General features: G+C 38.9%; 1 protein-coding gene across 2 annotated transcripts in view; it reads left to right on the top strand.

The window, feature by feature from the left end:
• Nucleotides 1-7,951: 7,951 nt before the first annotated feature.
• trabd2a (TraB domain containing 2A) overlaps nucleotides 7,952-18,565 on the top strand; it is a 75,611-nt gene continuing 64,997 nt past the window's right edge. Inside the window, exons 1-2 of one of the 2 annotated variants that reach the window (XM_061747650.1) lie at nucleotides 7,953-8,041; nucleotides 16,977-17,127. The gene's annotated coding sequence lies outside the window, so the exon portion shown is untranslated. Of the gene's footprint in view, nucleotides 8,042-16,976; nucleotides 17,128-18,565 lie in introns of both variants that reach the window. The other variant, XM_061747651.1, reaches the window with a different exon arrangement.

Genomic DNA, 18,565 nt, shown 5'->3' on the forward strand with positions numbered 1-18,565 from the left:
TGTCGGTAACGTACAACCGCAGTGACTAACCATCTTACCACAGGGTCAAATTATGTACTTTAGTTTTGAGAATGCTTATTGTGAGCACACTTCAGTTACAGGAATCACAATCACTACGTTGAGATGAAATATGAGCAATGACAAAAAAATGTGGCCGTGTTTGGAAAGGGAAAAAGGTTTTAACCAAGAGTGCCTTTAACCCTTTCATGCATAGTCGTCTCTCGAGTGGATTGTTGTTCAAAAGCAGTTTTCTTGTCGGTGCCAAAGTTACACATCAGTGTAATCTTTTTCTGTGTAACAGAACAGCTATTCACTGAAAAACTCGCGTAATCTGTAACACCACAAGGTGCTGCCAAACAGCTCCTTCGAGGGCGCCATGTTTGCTGAGGAGTAGCTAGCGTTGGCCACCAGCCAACTTGATGGAAGATTCCAGTAGAGGTCGGTCGAACAGGCAGGCGAGGCTCCTTGTGATATTGACGCATGAAAAAGCAGTACTCAGATTATACAATGAAAAAATTGGGGGGTAATATAAGACGCGGAAAATTATTTTGCTATTCTTCTCAGGTCTTGGTCTCTTAACAGTGGGTGCTAGTGTGTCATTCCATTATTTGCCTTGAGGATGTTGATGGAAAAGTACAGAGAAGGTCAGAAGGTGCTACATTGTGTCTTTGTAGATCAAGAGAAAGCCTATGACAGAGTACCCAGAGAGGAGATGATGTACTGGATGCGGAAGTCCGGAGTGGCAGAGAAGTATGTTAGAATAATACAGGACATGTATGAGGGCAGCAGAACAGTGGTGAGATGTACTGTAATTGTGACAAGGAATTTAAGGTGGAGGTGAGACTGCATCAGGGATCAGCCCTGAGCCCCTTCCTGTTTGCAGTGGTGATGGATAGGCTGACTGAAGAGGTTAGACTGGAATCCCAATGGACCATGATGTTCGCAGATGACATTATGATCTGCATTGAAAGCAGGGAGCAGGTGGAGGAACAGTTAGAGAGATGGAGGCATGCACTGGAAAGGAGAGGAATGATTAGTTGAAGTAAGACAGAATATATGTGCATGAATGAGAGGGGTGGAGGGCAAAGAGTGAGGCTACAAGGAGAAGAGATAGCAAGGGTGGAGGACTTGAAATACTTGGGGTCAACAGTCCAGAGCAATACTGAGTGTGTTAAGGGAGTGAAGAAACGGGTCCAAGCCGGTTGGAACGGGTGGAGGAAGGTGTCAGGTGTGTTATGTGACAGAAGAGATTCTGCTATGGCAATGAAGGGCAATGTTTTATAAGACAGTGGTGAGGCCAGCCGTGATGGCTTAGAGACAGTGGCACTGAAGAGACAACAGGAACCAGAGCTGGAAGTGGCTAGATCGTGGAAGATAAGATTAGAAATGAGCTCATCAGAGGGACAGCCAAGGTTAGATGTTTTGGAGACAAAGTCAGAGAGAGCAGACTTCGATGGTTTTGACACGTCCAGAGGAGAAATAGTGAGAAGGATGATGAGGATGGAGCTGCCAGGCAAGAGAGCTAAAGGAAGACCAAAGAGAACGTTGATAGATGTCGTGAGGGAAGACATGAGGGCAGTTGGTGTTCGAGAGGAGGATGCAGGAAGATGCTTACATGGAAAAGGATGACATGCTGTGGTGACCCCTAACGATACAAGCTGAAAGGAAAAGAAGAAGATACCAAGATGGCCGACGAAAGGCCAGTAGCAAAGCCGGATAATGAAAGTTCTTTGAAGTGACCGCACTGCTTTATCACATGATTTAAGCGTGCCATGATGTTCTGCAGTTTCTCCATTTGTGACATGCTTATAGAATAGGCCTGCGGTAGCCTTAGTCACCTTTGGGATTTTTGGCAAATGGTTTGTCGTGAGGCTGTAGGTTGTCCCGCTTGTCCTGGAACAAGTTGTGCATTGTTTCCAGAAAAATTGATAGACTACGCCTCTGGAATATATAATATTTATTAAACCAAATCTAGAATCATGACTTCAAATGGATGAACAATGATTTTATTTTATTTTAAATGATATTTTATTTATTTTTTTGTCATTAAAAAATGTAATGTAAAGAATAGAAAGGCTGAACTCTCGTGACTGATGCATAGATCGAAGAAAACCGCTTTTCAAACGGCTGTCTACTGTCGTGAGATTTGTTTTTTGCAATAGTTTTAACAATATTGGAATAGATAAAAATATGTAAATACATTAGTTAAACAACAAAAAATAAAATATTTTACAGTTTGCATAATCTCATGATTCTCACCATATCCATTGTTTTGTTTTATGATTAAAGAGTAATAAACCTTTGGAGGGAGGTTGGTATAATTTATGCACAGAAGGATAAAATTCATGCATTTAAATTTTTTATTTTTTTTTTGCTGCTATTATAAAGGAGACCTTACAGGCTGCGGTAGACAAACCCCTAATCTTTTGAGTTCGTCTCAATTCCAAATGCATTTAAGCCACAGAGAATCATCATATCCATCAGAAGAAGAAAAAAATGACAGTGAGAGACATTTATTGAGAGCATGAAGACACCACAGGCAGACAGGGACAAATATAAATATAGTGACGAGAACCACTGGCACGTTTCCTCAAAGGCCTCTCATTTTTTTAGTGGCTACTGGAAGCACCACAAAAGTGTGTGTATTCCATTAGCAAATCACGATAGGACAGACACGTGATCATATGCCCTATAATGTGCGAAAGTATTGGGACACCGGGTCATTATCCCAACAGCAAGTAAAAATGGAAGAAATTACGGATTTGGTCTATTGGTTTTTACTCTTCCAGGAAGACTTTCCACAAAATGTGTGATCTGAAAGTGTCTGTGGGAATTTTTGTCCATCCAAAAGAACATTTGTGAGGCCTCGATCCATCTTGCTTTGTGCACGTGACTCCAGTCATGCAGAAACAGAAAAGGACTTTCGCCACAAACTTGGATGTAGGGTTGCCAAATTTCCGGCAATTTTCAAAAGTGGAAAACATCCATAGGAATAACTGCTTAGAGAAAGGGCTAGGTGGCGATGAGTGAAATGAGGCTGTTGCTGTGGAGAATTCTGCATCGATGGACCTGGACAGATTCTGAGGCTAACCCCTTCTGCGCAGATGTTTACCCGTAGCACTTCACTTAATTAAATGGACACTCATGCCGTCTAAACTAACATTGTATAGCATTATATCAAGTGATTAAGGTTGCCCTGCACTCGGCATCCATTACAGCCTGGTCATCCTCGAAGGGGAATCCCTCCATCTGTGATACCTTCTCAAGGTTTTTTTTTTTTCTCTCTCCAAAATGGGTTTCTCAGTTTTTCCTTGACCGGATATGGGGTCTAGACTACGGGATATCATTGAGTTTTGTAAACTGTGGGCCTATGAAGCCTTTGGAGACACTTTAAAATGTGTAAAACCCCACAAACACTTCTTATAGTGTGTGGTGTAGTTAAAATGACCAACACAGCCTTTCCTCTGTTATTAAACTGAAAAACACTTATTTTTTCTTTTTGTGCTCAGGCCAAAGATCTGTCCAATATAAAAGTATTATTGGGTGCAATCTTGTGCCAAAAAAGAAACTATTCTGAGATGAGAGGAGGAACTTCACTTGCACAGGCCATCGCCCTGTGTAATTGAAAAGTAATTACTTTTAATCAATTACTTGTGGATTTTTGATATATACAGCAGGCCTAGGTCTCTATTTTGCAAATAGCGTGGAAACACTAGTAAAAGAAGACGAAATGGTGGCGAGACTAACTGTTAGCTTTTCTGGTAACTAGATTGGGGTTGCAAACGGTTTTCCGTGTCATTCTTTATTGTGGTGGTGATGATTATTATTATAATTTTTCGTCATGTTATACAAACACTCATTACAGTTTCTAATTGTTCCTCTGTTTGCGTGAGGTAACATCATTAGCTTCCTAATTGGCTGTGTTCTTTTTCACATCTCAATCATGGAGTCCGCGGCTTGTTCGAACTTGGTGTTAACCACATACATAAACATTTTCAATTGAAAACATCTCGTAGCGATAGAGGGAGAAATAAACCACATCAGACAAACTTAATTGCTTTCGATTGTTTGAGACAGGTGGAACAAAGGCAGGCGTGCAAAACAACTCAACAAACAAAAGCAGAAGAAATGGCCAATGAGATCAAGCTGAGGCCCTATCCACACTGCAATGTTTTTTTAGTGTTGTAGCCACACCGAAACAACATTTTATGACCCCAACTTGTGTAAAAGTAGTCTTCAGTTAAAACACAAATATGAAATTAAGTCACTCACTTATGCCCAATTCTGATTTTCTGCCTGTTTATTTTACTTTTCAAGTGACTCATATGGCTGTGTTTCCACTCACAAAACACATGAAACAACCAACATGTGCAGACATAAATAACTCCACAAGCGTCACAACTGGGCAGTAACAACACGGACGTAAACAATTATACATAGAGTAAATAATATAAATATGTTACATACTATTAAGTTGGCCTGAGCTGCCACGTGCCGCCCCCTCACTGATTTAAATAATAACCTCCACATTACTCCGCTGGCTGTCGTCAGCAATTACTTTCCCTATTTAATGATGGGCACACCTCTAATGTAACATTCATTTGTCTGTGCTTTTGTTGGACTTACATCAGGTGTTTGTGTTACAGTGTTTTGTTTGTTTGTTGTTGGTGCATTTCGTAAACGTCAAACTCATATTGACGGGTATAACCGATCTATGTGGTTATGCTGCGCTCGCATCGGCAGATCCAAATTATTTTATCGAATGAAGATATCAGATTTCAAGCTGCTATGCTGAATTAAGCAACTGAAAGCATAAATGCCGAACTGAACCATTGTGTGTCCCTGCTGTCATCTAGCGTGGGCTGTATCAGGAATTTTATCTCGCAACACAAAGCAAACAAAATCGACTCGGCGATGGCTGGTAACTCAGAATACTCGTAAATTGGTGCACTTGTAATTCAAGGTACCAATATACAGCGTTAGGGACTGAGCCCTGCTGCGAATAGCAAAAACCTGTAATCAAGTAATTGGCGGCCCATCTAAAAAGAATTATAATTGCCAACAGATGCCACAACATGGCGGCAAAGCACTACTTTTGTCAAAATAAACCTCATCAACTCACTTCAATATAGTTAGTTCCTTGACACTGGGATACTACGAAATAATTTTTTAAAAACAATCCTTATTTATTCCTATGGAAAGTGTCCAATGTTAAATAGTTCCAAAGTTCTCTGGCTAAATATCCCAAGGCAGCGATCTTAAACCCTATGCATAAAATTGTCCAAAAATATCTTCATAGGATGAAGAATTAAAAATCAGCTGAAATTAACAGGTTTAACACAAATGCCAAATTGCCAATTGATTAATTAACTGATGAATAAGAAAAGTTTGAGAGGTTGTTTGAAGAAAAAGAAGTGCAAACATGCTAAAATCCATCTTGATGAAAAGAAAAAACATTGGCACTTTTGGCCTACTTAAAGAACATAAATAACCAGAAAACTGTCGCGTTCAAAATCTTGGTTTTGATATTTCAAGCAAAAATTACCGTTGATGCCAGATGTTCTTGTTTTTTCAACACTCGTCTTTCCAAATATCAAGGTAATTACTGAAACATTCCGCCGGGAAGAAAAATCAGAGCAAACGAGAGCTATTATTTCTACGCAACATTGGCCGACAATGTGGCCTTCATGGCGTGATAACACAATGCTCTCCTTGACACACACAATCAAGACACTCCCGGAAAAACGATGTTTCAGCACTTTGCATCTGACACATACGCACACATTTGATCGTTCCCTCCAACACAAACACTTCGACTGCGCGCACAAGCCGCCGCCGCCGCTCGTGATCATTTTTTGGCGCCACTTCACAGAGGCGCAGGTGAAGGAAATTTAAACCTCGCGCTTGGCCTGTTGACACAGTCGGAGTCAAGCGGAAGACAGGCGTGCTTCTTTGGATTCTATTGACCTCCGAGAGCACAGGCCAAGCCGGGGGACGTGACTGACAGCCGCCGCGGACGAGACGCTGCGCTCGGGTCGACTTGGGATAAGATGTTCTTTTCAAGACAAGAATCCCTTTCATTTTTTTCTCCGTATCCCTCCTGCTGTTTAAACACATCTAGCGGAGGTGTTGAGAGGATATGATGGGCCGGCAAAGAACAGCGATACGATTTTTCTGAGGCAGGCGCTGCTGCCATGTTCACATCCCTCTGGTACGCTGATAAGTTTGCCGTTAAAACCATGAGGGTGAGAAACAAAAACAAAGATAACAATCATTCGTACACCCTTTCAACACATTTCGGGTTCATGGTTAAGTGTGTTCTGTGTCACATTCAATCAAACTCTCCTATGGACTTATACAGTCGTACAGTCTGAGGCGGAAGCACAATGAAGTCTACTGTTCTAACATGTATTTTTCATGTGTTTATGAACCTAAATCAGACATACACACACATCCTGGGACACACTGAGTTACAGTAGACGGCGCGCTATGTTTACGATGGTCCCAACATACGAGGTTTCAAAGTTACAACCGCGACGCACAGAAATAGGAAGGGTTTTATGTTTATGGCCTGGAACATTTTTTTCATAAAATATTTACTGGAATTATGACTTTACTCGGGGGTGTATTTAGTCATTTTTGGAGGAAAGGCAAACCCAGTCACGGGGGGACTCCATGTCCACGTCATCCTCTTTTGAAATCTATTACAATGATTTTATAGCTTAAATGACTAGATACCATTTGTATATATTCCTCTTCACCCTTTCCAATGAATAATACTCATCACCAAAGATTTTGAATATCAATGTTTGTCATCCACTTGTGAATTTGATAAACATCCCCTATTTTCTGAGCTAGATAAAGCCTTAAAATCCTTTATCTAAGAATTGAATCATCTCAATGCTTTTACTCTCATTGATAAGAACATTAATCCACATTTAATAACTACTAATTTTCAAGTATTTACTTAATAAATACTCTCATCTTTGTGATGGAAAGGATAATTTGTGTCACTGTTGTCGCTGTGGATTAAGCACATTAGTCACAGTTTTTTGCCATCTTCTCTGACTGAAGTCTGCACATGCCCACAAGATGAACTCGTCCACTGCATGAAAAGGAAACGAGACCATCAAAAAGTTTTTAAGCGTGTGAATTAACAACAAAACAATAATGGAATAGAATACTCATTTCATTTTTCTTTAAATTGTCATAATTGTTCCTTAAAGAGGCTCTAAGCAGATATTTGTTTTGTTTCTAAAGAAATTAAAGTGCAGAAAAACATTATAGTGCTGAATTGTTGAGATATAGCTGAAGCATCTTTTTCACCGTTTGAATTTTCCTGATTTTGTGGGCGGGGCTAAAACACAGCCCTGTCACAGTTTGCATGTTCTCCCCGTGCCTGTGTGAGTTTTCTCCGGGCACTCCGGTTTCCTCCCACATCCCAAAAACATGCGTGGTAGGTTAATTGACAACTCTATAAATTGTCCGTAGGTGTGAATGTGAGTGCGAATGGTTGTTTGTTTGTATGTGCCCTGCAATTGGCTGGCAACCAGTTCATGGTGTACCCCGCCTCCTGCCCGATGATAGCTGGGATAGGCTCCAGCACGCCCGCGACCCGAGTGAGGAGAAGCAGCTCAGATAATGGATGGATGGATATTATTATTATAGTATGCTTTTTTTTGTTTTTTTGTTTTAATAGCAGTTTTGCAGAGGTGACAGGCTTTAATTGACAAATTGATACAAATATTTAAAAGACCTCTTACAGTGGTTCACGTCTTATAACCACTATGACCACTGAGAATGTTAAAATGTTACTGCTCGAAAAGTTTAAACTAGGGCTGGAAAAAAACGGAATAACTTCAAAAACAGGTCGACGCAGAATTTCTGCCGCGAAGCTCCCATGGAACCCAAAAAGAAAAACTGGTTGCTACCGGAAGCTATTTGGCGCCGCCGGAACCGATGTTTCACAGAGACATTTATTGAAGATGGACACAAGGTTTGGCTACTGATAAACTCAGCCAAAAATGACAGAGGAGCTTCTGTAAGTGATTTTTAAGACACAGTTGGATGTGTAATGTACATATAACATGATGTATGAGTGAGCTGAATGGTTTTTAGTGTGTTTTTTCCCCACCTAAAATGGTAATCACTAGCACGCTAATGCTAATCGCGAATGCTAACTGTTTAGCAAAGGTTGATTTTGTTGTCTCAAATTCTTAACATAAAGTTTATAACATACACTCAGTACCAACATACGTAGTTTAAGGATCCAGCCCTCATAAATAAGAATAAAATGCATGTTACTATTAAAACAAAATAATAATAAAGATTTTTTTTGGGGGGCATTGCTCAACTAAATAGCTGTAGGATAATCGATTCTAAAACGATTAGATCATGACAGCCCTAGTTTAAAGAGTGTGACATTTTAACCCTGGTACAGACTCTTTATATTTCCATAATTTGCCATGGAACAAATAGTTTTGAAATCCAAACAAAACTGATTGTATTCAGGCTCCCCTGCATAGCAACCAATGTTTGGGACCTCTTGCTTCAAGACTTGTGTAATAGACCATTGTGCCATTACTTTTGACAATGTTGGGGTGTATTTAAAGCCTTCTGTATATTCTGGTTCAAAAACTTGAGATGACAGGATGAATAAGATTTATGAACCACAAATGTCTTCTGCAGATACATAATGCCTAAATGAATGCTTTTAAAGATTTTAATTCTCCTGACATTTTATGAAGATTTTTCCTCCACAAACTCGCATGGAGAGTGCATCCAGGAACTGCGCTGCATGTCTGGTGATAATAAAAACCTTGTATTAAGTCATCAACTGTCTAAAGCTTTTAAACAGGAGCCACGGAACAAACAATATTCAGTTGAAAAAACAGAGATGAGCAGACTCTTGTGCCAATCATAATATATGAGCACATTTTGTGGTAAAACAAATGGGGTTTTGATTAGAAATGTTTGGTCAACTTCAACCGCTAAGATGTGGATTTAAATGGCTCGTACTTTCTAGTACTTGAAGACCAGTCTTCACAGAGCCACACTAGGGGTTCTGTCTATTGATTGATGAACCTTTAGTTTAGATTGGGACAATAATCATCGTTGATTGTGGGATAAAGCCCACATTTTATTTTTAGGCCTGGCTGGATGAAAGCACTTTGAAAGTCATCTGGGCTAAATTCTGCTATATGTAGCTCAAGATGTCACAGGGCATGCAATCATCTTCTAGAAAGACAGGATTGATTGGGCTGATATTAGCCCTAATTGGGTCCAGCCTTCCAAAGTGGGATTAAAAAACACCAGTCAACAGACGCACACGTGAGACACAAGGAAAATTGCAGTTTTTAGAGGATTCTGGGATTTTGCTGATGAGTTGAAATAGGACGGTGATTTCATTTCAAGGTGGTTCATCAGGAACACAGGGCATGGGGGCATTAACCACAAGAACAAGTCACACCACAAAATGCATAATACACACACACACACACACTCTGAGGGATCACATAATTTCAAGTCACACGTGTAGTCACAGCCAATCAATCAAATAGTTACGGAAATAATCTTTGTGGATAAAAGTGCATACAGTACTGTGAAGAACAGTGTTATTATCTTATACTTTATATACTCCTGTTTAGATTAAATAATTGGTGGATATACTTCAGGAGTACAAAAGAAAATCGAGCAATTGCTTGAAAAAACAGAACAGCCTCAAAATAGGAGCAGTCTTTTGAATGAGATTGCAACAATAAATCTATGAGGAAAAAATGTAGTAAATTCAACAAAATTCATGCACATGAAACATGCCTTTGTTTCAGGTCCAATGTTCAGATCTGCAGAATTGTTTCAAACAACAACAACAACAAAAAATGCATTACTGTAAAGGACCCAAATTTCTGCTGCCTATAGACTGCTATTAATACAGTGTATGTATATCCCAGTTGGATGTAATGAATAATAATAAAATTACTGTAGTGATTTTAGAGTTAAGGAAATAGATTCAAGCTTGGGCTTTAAATTGGATTGACAAATTGGTGTGTGGTAGTTAAGTCAACCTTTTTTTCAACGCAGGCAGCTAGCAATGGTGAAGCATTTTCTTACATAGTAGCACTTTGAAACAGTAATCCATGCCTTCATCACATCTCAGATGGATTACTGTAATGGACTTTATTTTGGAATCAGCCAGTCCTCCCTCAAACATTTCCAGTTGGTTCAAAATGTGGCCACTCTTTACTGGAACACGTAAGAGGGAGCACATAATTCCCCTTCTGGCCTCCCTCCACGGGCTGCCTGTGTACTTTTAGAGTTCATTTTAAGATTCTGCAATTTGTTTTTAAATGTCGAAATGGTCTCTGGCCGCCTTACCTCTCTAAGCTGCTCCATCCCTACCCTCCTGCCCTGTGCTTCAAGTCAGCTGACCAGCTGCTCCTGGAGGTACCAGAGTCTAAGCAGAAGCGCAAAGCTTTTTCTGTCGCTGGTCCCAAACAATGGAATATAATCTCCCAGTGCACATTAGACAACTCCCTTCGCGGTCCATTTTTAAAACTCACCTTAAAACCCATTTATTTCTTGGCATTCCTCACAACATGAGACATAAGCCCTTATCTTAGTGTTTTTCTATAATTGTTTTTTTCCTCACATATTTGATCTCATAGATAAGCATTTTACTTTCTTTTACAATGCTGCTGTAACATGTCAATTTGACTCCTAAGGTTTGTTTCAAGTCATTAATAAATCAATCTTCTCTCTATTTTGCATTTTTTAAAAGATGTGGAGCACACTGGGGTGGAGTTGGAATGATAATCATAGGAATGATAATTATTATTTTTCTGTAAGCTGTCACTAGATGGGTATGATCTACTACCCCCAATCAACTTTTGACCTCCACTGGAGGTTTTTTTTTTTCAAAAACATTTTTGTTAAAAGACAAGTTAGCAATTATATACTATATACTTACTTTTGTATGTAAGAATTGTTCTAGAGTAGAAATTTTACAGTAAAAATCATTTTCACAAGTGATGTCTGGACAAAAACTAATAACATGCACAGAAAACAAATATTGATTAATAGCTATATATGACCGCTTTCATCATGTTTTGTTACTTAATCACAAAACAAATACTGTTGTCTATGTTTGATCGAATTCTAATTAATATACTGATAACCAGTTTACATAAAAAGATATATAGGAAATTCAACATTTCGGTCACTTCAAAAAATTTCCGCACAATTCTATTTTCTTAGTGTAACAAAAATATGAATTTATCAGTGAATGTTGTTTTTTTTTTAATGTTTTTTTTACACATGACTTTTAAAGGGTAAACTGGTCTGCATCTTAAAAAGAAAAAGTCCTCCAATAGAAAGGCAAACCATCGCGAGTGTTTGTCATATGAAATAAACCACATTAGATAAAGTCAATTGTATGATGCACTTGATTGTTTGAGACTGGTAGAACAAAGGGTGGCAGGGAAAGCAACTCAAAAATCAAAAGCAGAAGAAACATGATCACGCTGAGGGCCTATCCTCACTGAAATGTTTTTGCCGAATTCACAAACGTTTTTTCGGCCTTGCCTCATGTCACCCCAAATCCTCTAACTAATATAGAAATGTAGTCTTCACAGGTAACATCTAAATTTCAAAATCCATGGTGACCTGAAACGGGGGCTGCCTTGGCTAGTGGGAACATAGTGTAAACATAGCCTAATGTAGCATATTTAGACCATATTTAATTGTCTATGCCCATGTTGTAGCTTAGATTTACAGTGAGTGTTTTAAAAAAAAAAATGCATTTATATTAGTTGTTGGGGCAGACAAAGTTGTGTATACGTCACCAGTCGTTGTATTTCGATGACATTATGCTCACCCTGAACGGGGTATAACCTATAGGCATGTTTACGCTGTACTCCCATTGGCAGATATCAGATATGTATGTACTGTATATCCGAATTGTGTCACTTGAGAGCAAAAAATGGTTAATTGTGTCATATTTAGGTCGCGTCCTAATTGGCTAGCCTTCTGTTTCACGTCACAGTCACAAAGTCTGTGGCTCTGCCCAACTCGGTGGTGACCACACACAGAAGGATTTGTGATTGTAAATATCGAATAGGTTTAACATGTACCTTTGTCTGCCCTGATTGTGTTCAGAGCAGACCAAGGAGGAAAAATTACTCTTTAACACACCACAGGATACTCACGCTCACTTTGATCGGAAGTGGGGGGTGGGAATGCTCAAATTGGGCCTGATTATTGGTGTTTTAGTGTGGACAGGACTGTTTCCCAAAACATCTCCATCTTGACAGACATAGCCTGAATCATGTGAATCAATTCAGACCAACCACAGGGACGAAACGTCTTGGTAGACCACCATGGCTGATGAGAACACTGAATAGAACTTTAAACTAAATTGAAACCATGAATTTCCTTGATGAAACTGAGTTGCTGCTAACACAAAACACATTAGTAATATTAGCACCGTGACAATCTGTGTATCTGGTTAACCAAGGTATTCTGAACACAAATGTTTTTTAAGAGAGACAACAGAATGTTGGGTAAAGGAGATCTCCATGTTAGGGTTGTCCTAATTAACTACATAAGCCTGGATCAAACTGTTGGCTCATTAGTGTATGTGGCATGTGTGTCAGACCACAAAGCCACCGAGACATGATGGGTTCCTGTAAATGGTTTTGTACTGTGAACACCATTTTGGCTTTAATGATGTGACTAACACTGTAGTCACACAACCACTTACATCCCAGAAGACTGTGATCCATCACGCTTATGGCCTTAATTGTCAAGTTTGTTTTTCAAACCAAAAAAAAAAAGAGTATAATAAATTATTATTATACTTTTTTTATGTTTGAATATAATGTGACTAGCATTTAAAGAAAAGCATAACTAACATGTTTATTAATTCACACAGCAAAACCTCAGTCGATGAAGCAGTTTTACAATAAGAAGTAAAGCCAGATGAGTACAATAGCTATCCAGGTGGCTGTATCGTACTGCAAGCCTTGACTGTAAATCTATAGAAGACAGCACACGTACCTAAGTGCTGACATTGTGAGGAAATCGTGTTCTTGGGGTGTTGCCTTCTTCGTGGCCTGTCTCTTACATCCTCCATTATCTCGAACTTGACCTTCCATTTGTAGATGGCACTAGGGCTCATTCCAACCAGTGTCTTCAATTAATCTACCGTGCATGTTTTTGGGATGTGGGAGGAAACCGGAGTACCCGGAGAAAACCCACGCAGGCACGGGGGAGAACATGCAAACTCCACACAGGCGGGGCCGGATTTGAACCCGAGCTGCTCAGAATTGTGAGGCAGATGTGATAACCAGTCGTCCACCATGCTGCCACAGGTTTTCCAATTGTATATTTATTGCCATGAAGCATGGTTACAACACAAATAATTTCCCAAACACAAATTTCTTATCGGAAACACTGAATGTTTTTTTTTCTGAGCCTAAATCTATCTAATATTTATGGACGTAATAACATCCTAAAGAATTTGTCGATTGTGTGGAATTGACTGTGCATCATTAAGCGATTGAGGCAAAAGCATGTGGACTAGCATTTGGCATATTGCCTTTATTTCTGCAGGACGCACAGATGTGATGTTAATGCTGCCAAAACATTCATGCATTGTGTGATTCCCAAATGTGTAAATTCATTGTGCATTTTTCAAGTACGCACCTTGGCATAAGACATACAAATGTTCCCCGGGGTAGGCAACATGTCTTGCATTATATAAATGTCCACTCACCTTGGCATCAGAAACTATCCAGAGGCAATTCATGGTCTTCCCGAAACTGTGCTAATGTGATACGTTTGTGCGACAACTGGGGACCTCATGATTTAAAATTTGTGGTATTCTTGGCCCTCGTGCAGAGGAAATAAGTTTCACTTCTAAGCAACCGCACACATTCAAGCCACGGCTTTTCAATCAGACTTTAATGCACTGTGAAAGAAGCGGGACACGGTCGATATAACTAACCATCTGTAATGGACGGACGGACTCATAAGATGTGGAGCTGTTGTTACTGGAAGGGACTTCTTCTCTTTGCTAAAGTCGTGTCCTAGTGTGGTCACTTCTGAGGATCATAAAAAGAAAACAAGGAATGTGAAAACGGGAGTGCGTGCAGACATACCAACAGTGTAATCAAGAGATAGGAATCTAAGCTCTCGCCCACACAAACACATACTGTATTCTCGACTTTTGTTTATTGCTATTGTGGGCACTTTGCTTTGGGTTCAATCAATCCACATTGGAAAATGTGTCAAGAAAAGAAAACTGTAATCTATGCGTCTTTCATATTTCCTCAGGAGAAGTTTCGAGGATATTGTTTAGTTTGAACTTGACTAGTTTCCAGGATAAAGAGTATAACTGGGCTTACATGTTCAAAATGCATCACACCCAAAAACTATGTTCAGCTACAAAAAACACCACAAACATGGACGACATGCTGTGATAAATAAAAAATTTGTCGTCATCCTGTGCAGGACGTTTGTTTTGCAGGAAGTTAAAATACAACATGGTCTTGCAAGATGCATGCTAAGCTCATAATGCAATGTTTTTTCCATCCATCTATCAGTCCATCCACCTTCTATTCCGCTTTCCTCCGCAATACTTTTTTTTTCATTAGCATAATTCTATCAGGTGTAGGGTTTCAGATATTTTAAATTCAGTTTTTTTCAAGTCTTACAAAACTGTCAGCTAGAGTCCTACCACAAATTACCCCTTGGAGAAATTTCTCATTTTTAAAAAAATGGTCATTTTTATTTTCTAGGTTAGGGGGGGAATGTGTTCCAATCTTACCACCACAACAAAACTACATTTGCTTTGTGTTGGTTACAAGGGTGCTATTTTTGGGACAATTTTGTTAACCTTTATATATTTTTTTAATTAAGATTTTTAAAATTATGTACAAAATATGGTACCTAGAGTCCTACCACAAACAGGGCAGGCATGCTGAGCTAAAAATGCTAAACTTTGCCAAAGGTTTAACGCTGTGCATGGGGTGTAGGTCAAGACATACCTCCTCTTCTTCTTTTTTTGACAACTCTTCTGAAAAATTCAGCTTTATCAAGTGACTCAAAAACATGTCAGAATCTTGCCACAAACAACTCCATAAGCATGGCGGGCATACTTCGTTTAAAATGCTATATTTCATCAGAAATATATTATATTCTGCCATAAGCCTAACACCGATCACAGGATTTGGGAAAGGACAGAATTGTGTTTTTTTGTGTAACTTCTTTTTAAGTGAAACTTTTTCAATTTACGCATAATATGTTACCTAGTGCAATCCTCAAACAGGACATAATCACAAAAATGCTATCTTTTTAAGGTGGGACATTTGATGAAAAAAATGTTTTTCATTTATATTTTTCCCCCCTTTTTTTTAAACATTCTTATTATTATTAATCTGCGATTGGCTGACGACCAGTTCAGGGTGCACCCCGCTTCTCGCCCGAAGACGGCTGGGATAGGCTCCAGCACGCCCACGACCCTGATGAGGATAAGTGGTACATAAAATGGATGGATAGATATTATTATTAATTTATTTATTGTATGTATTTGTTTATTGTTATTTTTTATCATTTATTTGTTTTGTTTTTTATGCTATGTCCACCAACTTTATACACAATGGATTGGATCGCGGTGGGGATAATTGTTGTATATATAAATAAATAGTTAAATACATAAACTGTTAGCATTGTTATTTCCTTCTTTTGTATTACACATTGTATTAAACTATACTGTTGATGCTCAGTAAAGCATATTTAAAAAAAAATAATAATAATTTAAGTTGCTACAGCAACAAATATGCTGCACTGAGAATGCTACATATTATTCCACCCAAATACTAGATTTTCCTCAAAATTAAGCCTTTTCGAACAAAAGCCATGTCGTTTTCCACTAATTCTGATACATTGCTGTTTGTATGGCATCCAACTAAATTCTCCAGAAAGCAGGTTCGCTTGTTTCATATCAAGAATTTGTGTTCTCATGGCATAGATGCTGCAGGGGTCACCTGGGTCTACAGGATCAAATAGGTCCACCTCCCGGCCCGTATAAAATGAAACATGTGGTTATTTCCATATTGTGAGACCCTTTTGAAGTTCTCTCCCATGGAGGCAGGCAGAATGAAAGGTTTGCGCTGGATTCCTCAGAAGATCTATTTGATCTTTGCTTAGGAGAGCCACTTTAATGTGGAAATGTACAGATGGAGCGGCCTATCAGTATTGACAATGTCATAAAAGCCAAGGTGGCCCTTGAACACACTCCCTTTCATTCAATGAAAGTCTCAATTAGATGTGATTTTGAAGCTTGGGGGGTAGATTTTTGGATGATGATTTCAATCGCTCTTTTTCGTATGCTGTCATTTGGCTCTTTGGTAGTGATATATTCAAACTATATTTGCACAGCCAGTGCCTTTGTTATATTAACCCACCATGAAGCTGTTCCGTATGTTTTTAAGCCAAAGTGACATTTTGCCTGCTGTAATTACCCACTTGGAAGCATGAGCTTTGACATGAAACATGTGATATGCTGCTTACTGAATTCTTTACCCAAGAATGGGTTCGCAACTTCTGGATTTTCTCACAATCCCTCACCCCGCTCATTCCGGGTGAAAAGAAATTGAGGGATTCGTGATGGAAAATTGCATAGAGCATAACTCGAATATGCATACCTGGGAAATAGGATGTATGACATTATTTTGGTCATCCCTTAACATGATAACTCTAAAAATGCAAGGTTTAACAAAAAAAACCCTCCCAACACACCCCACACCAGAGGATAAGCGGTCAGGATAATCTCGATAATTATGCCTTTGCTGATTTCGCTCGGAAGGGGTCGGGTGGGTGTAAAATGCTTTAATTGGGCCTGATTATCAGAATCTGGGTACCCCGTTTAAGGCACCTTGATCCATCCATCCATCTTTTATACTGCTTATTCTGTTCAGGGTCTTGGAGAAACTGCGAAAAGAGAAACTGCAATGGAAAAATGGGTTTGGAGGCTCAACACACATACTATACTGTATTAGTTTTGCTCAACCCCAAAAACATGGTGCGATTTTCAAGAAGAAGCTGATGGCCACAAAGAGGAGGAAACAGGTGAGAATAAGTAGACAGTGTGGATCTTTTGACAGGCTGTTGGCAATGACGTGACTTACCATGCCTTGCTTTCTAGCCACAGGTACATAGGAAATTATAAATATAGACAAGTATTACTGTAAAAGACACGCGGCACAACATTTCAGTCAGCTTTGTCCGCGTCGCTCGCTGTGCGGGTGGCCTACAATAGCTAATCATCCTTATAAATAAATCCTAAAGTTCTCCAAAAATCTACAGCAACTGACTGTTATTTTATTGGGTCTTTTGTTAGTCATGCAGACTTAAACTATTGTTGGAATGAAATGCTAATTATTGTTTGATGAGCATTGGATAATAACTAGTAATTCCATGCAATGTTTCTATATTGTCTTTGATTTAAGGTTATCAACCTAAATTAAAGCTCCTGTAAATATTGTAGTTCAAGTGTGTAATAAAGCTCATGAAATGAGTTGATAAAGTGTCATCTTAGTAGAAGATAACTTGACACCGGCAGATTTTTTTTAAGTTTGATTTAAAAAATAAATAAATAAATAAAATAATTTTGTTAATTGCAAAATAAAAAATGTCTTCTTGTAGACTAATTAAAAGATGTTTCCTCAACCCATTGCCAAGTATAGTATGCCTCTTGAGCATTACCTAATATGCTTCTTACATTTGTTGTGCCCGTTGCATAAGAACATGAAGTCCTGTGTCTTGCTTTATTTTTCCTATCTAAGAATTAAATTGGAACATGAAACTGGGCCAAATATAAAAATATTTTGGAAACTATTCTTCTTTTATAGAGTTTGAAGTGGCATTGGTGTTAAATATGACACATCATATTGCAAAGATGCCACTACAGGCTATTTGAAAGTCTCTTTTATTTTTAGTCATTTTAATACTGCGGCTAAAACCTTTGTCCGTCTTTATGCTAGAAAATGATACGATGAAGACATACAAATGTTCAACATGTCTTGCATTATATAGATGTCCACTAGGGGGAGCTTCAAGCAGACTTGGCAGAGTTGTGGTCGTTACAAATCCACACGAGTTTCGTATGGGAATAATTGTATTTTCTTGACTTTTCTCGGTTCGTGTGTATTGTGTTCAAACTTTTAATTATGCACTCACTCTCAAATTTGAGGGAAAAACATTTATCAGCTTATACTGAATTTCTACACACATCAAAGTAGTGGCCTAGAAGCAATTGTGTAATAAATGAGCACTATTGTTACTTAGACTCTTAAATCTTCGGCATTTCAGCAATGTTCACAAACGATGGCGAGGCATCTGTTTTTTGTGTAATATGACCCCCCCCCCCCTTGTTATTTACTGACACATGACAACATGATGTATGTGAACGTGCCCGCTGCGTCAGTGGAAGCAGTTGTTTCGAGCGAAGCATATAGATCACCAATTCCACTCAACGCAACTCTTTTGGGTAATATTAGGGCCAAAT

The sequence above is a fragment of the Phyllopteryx taeniolatus genome, chromosome 15 (genome assembly GCF_024500385.1).
Source record: "Phyllopteryx taeniolatus isolate TA_2022b chromosome 15, UOR_Ptae_1.2, whole genome shotgun sequence".
In the NCBI taxonomy this organism is placed as follows: Eukaryota; Metazoa; Chordata; class Actinopteri; order Syngnathiformes; family Syngnathidae; genus Phyllopteryx; species Phyllopteryx taeniolatus.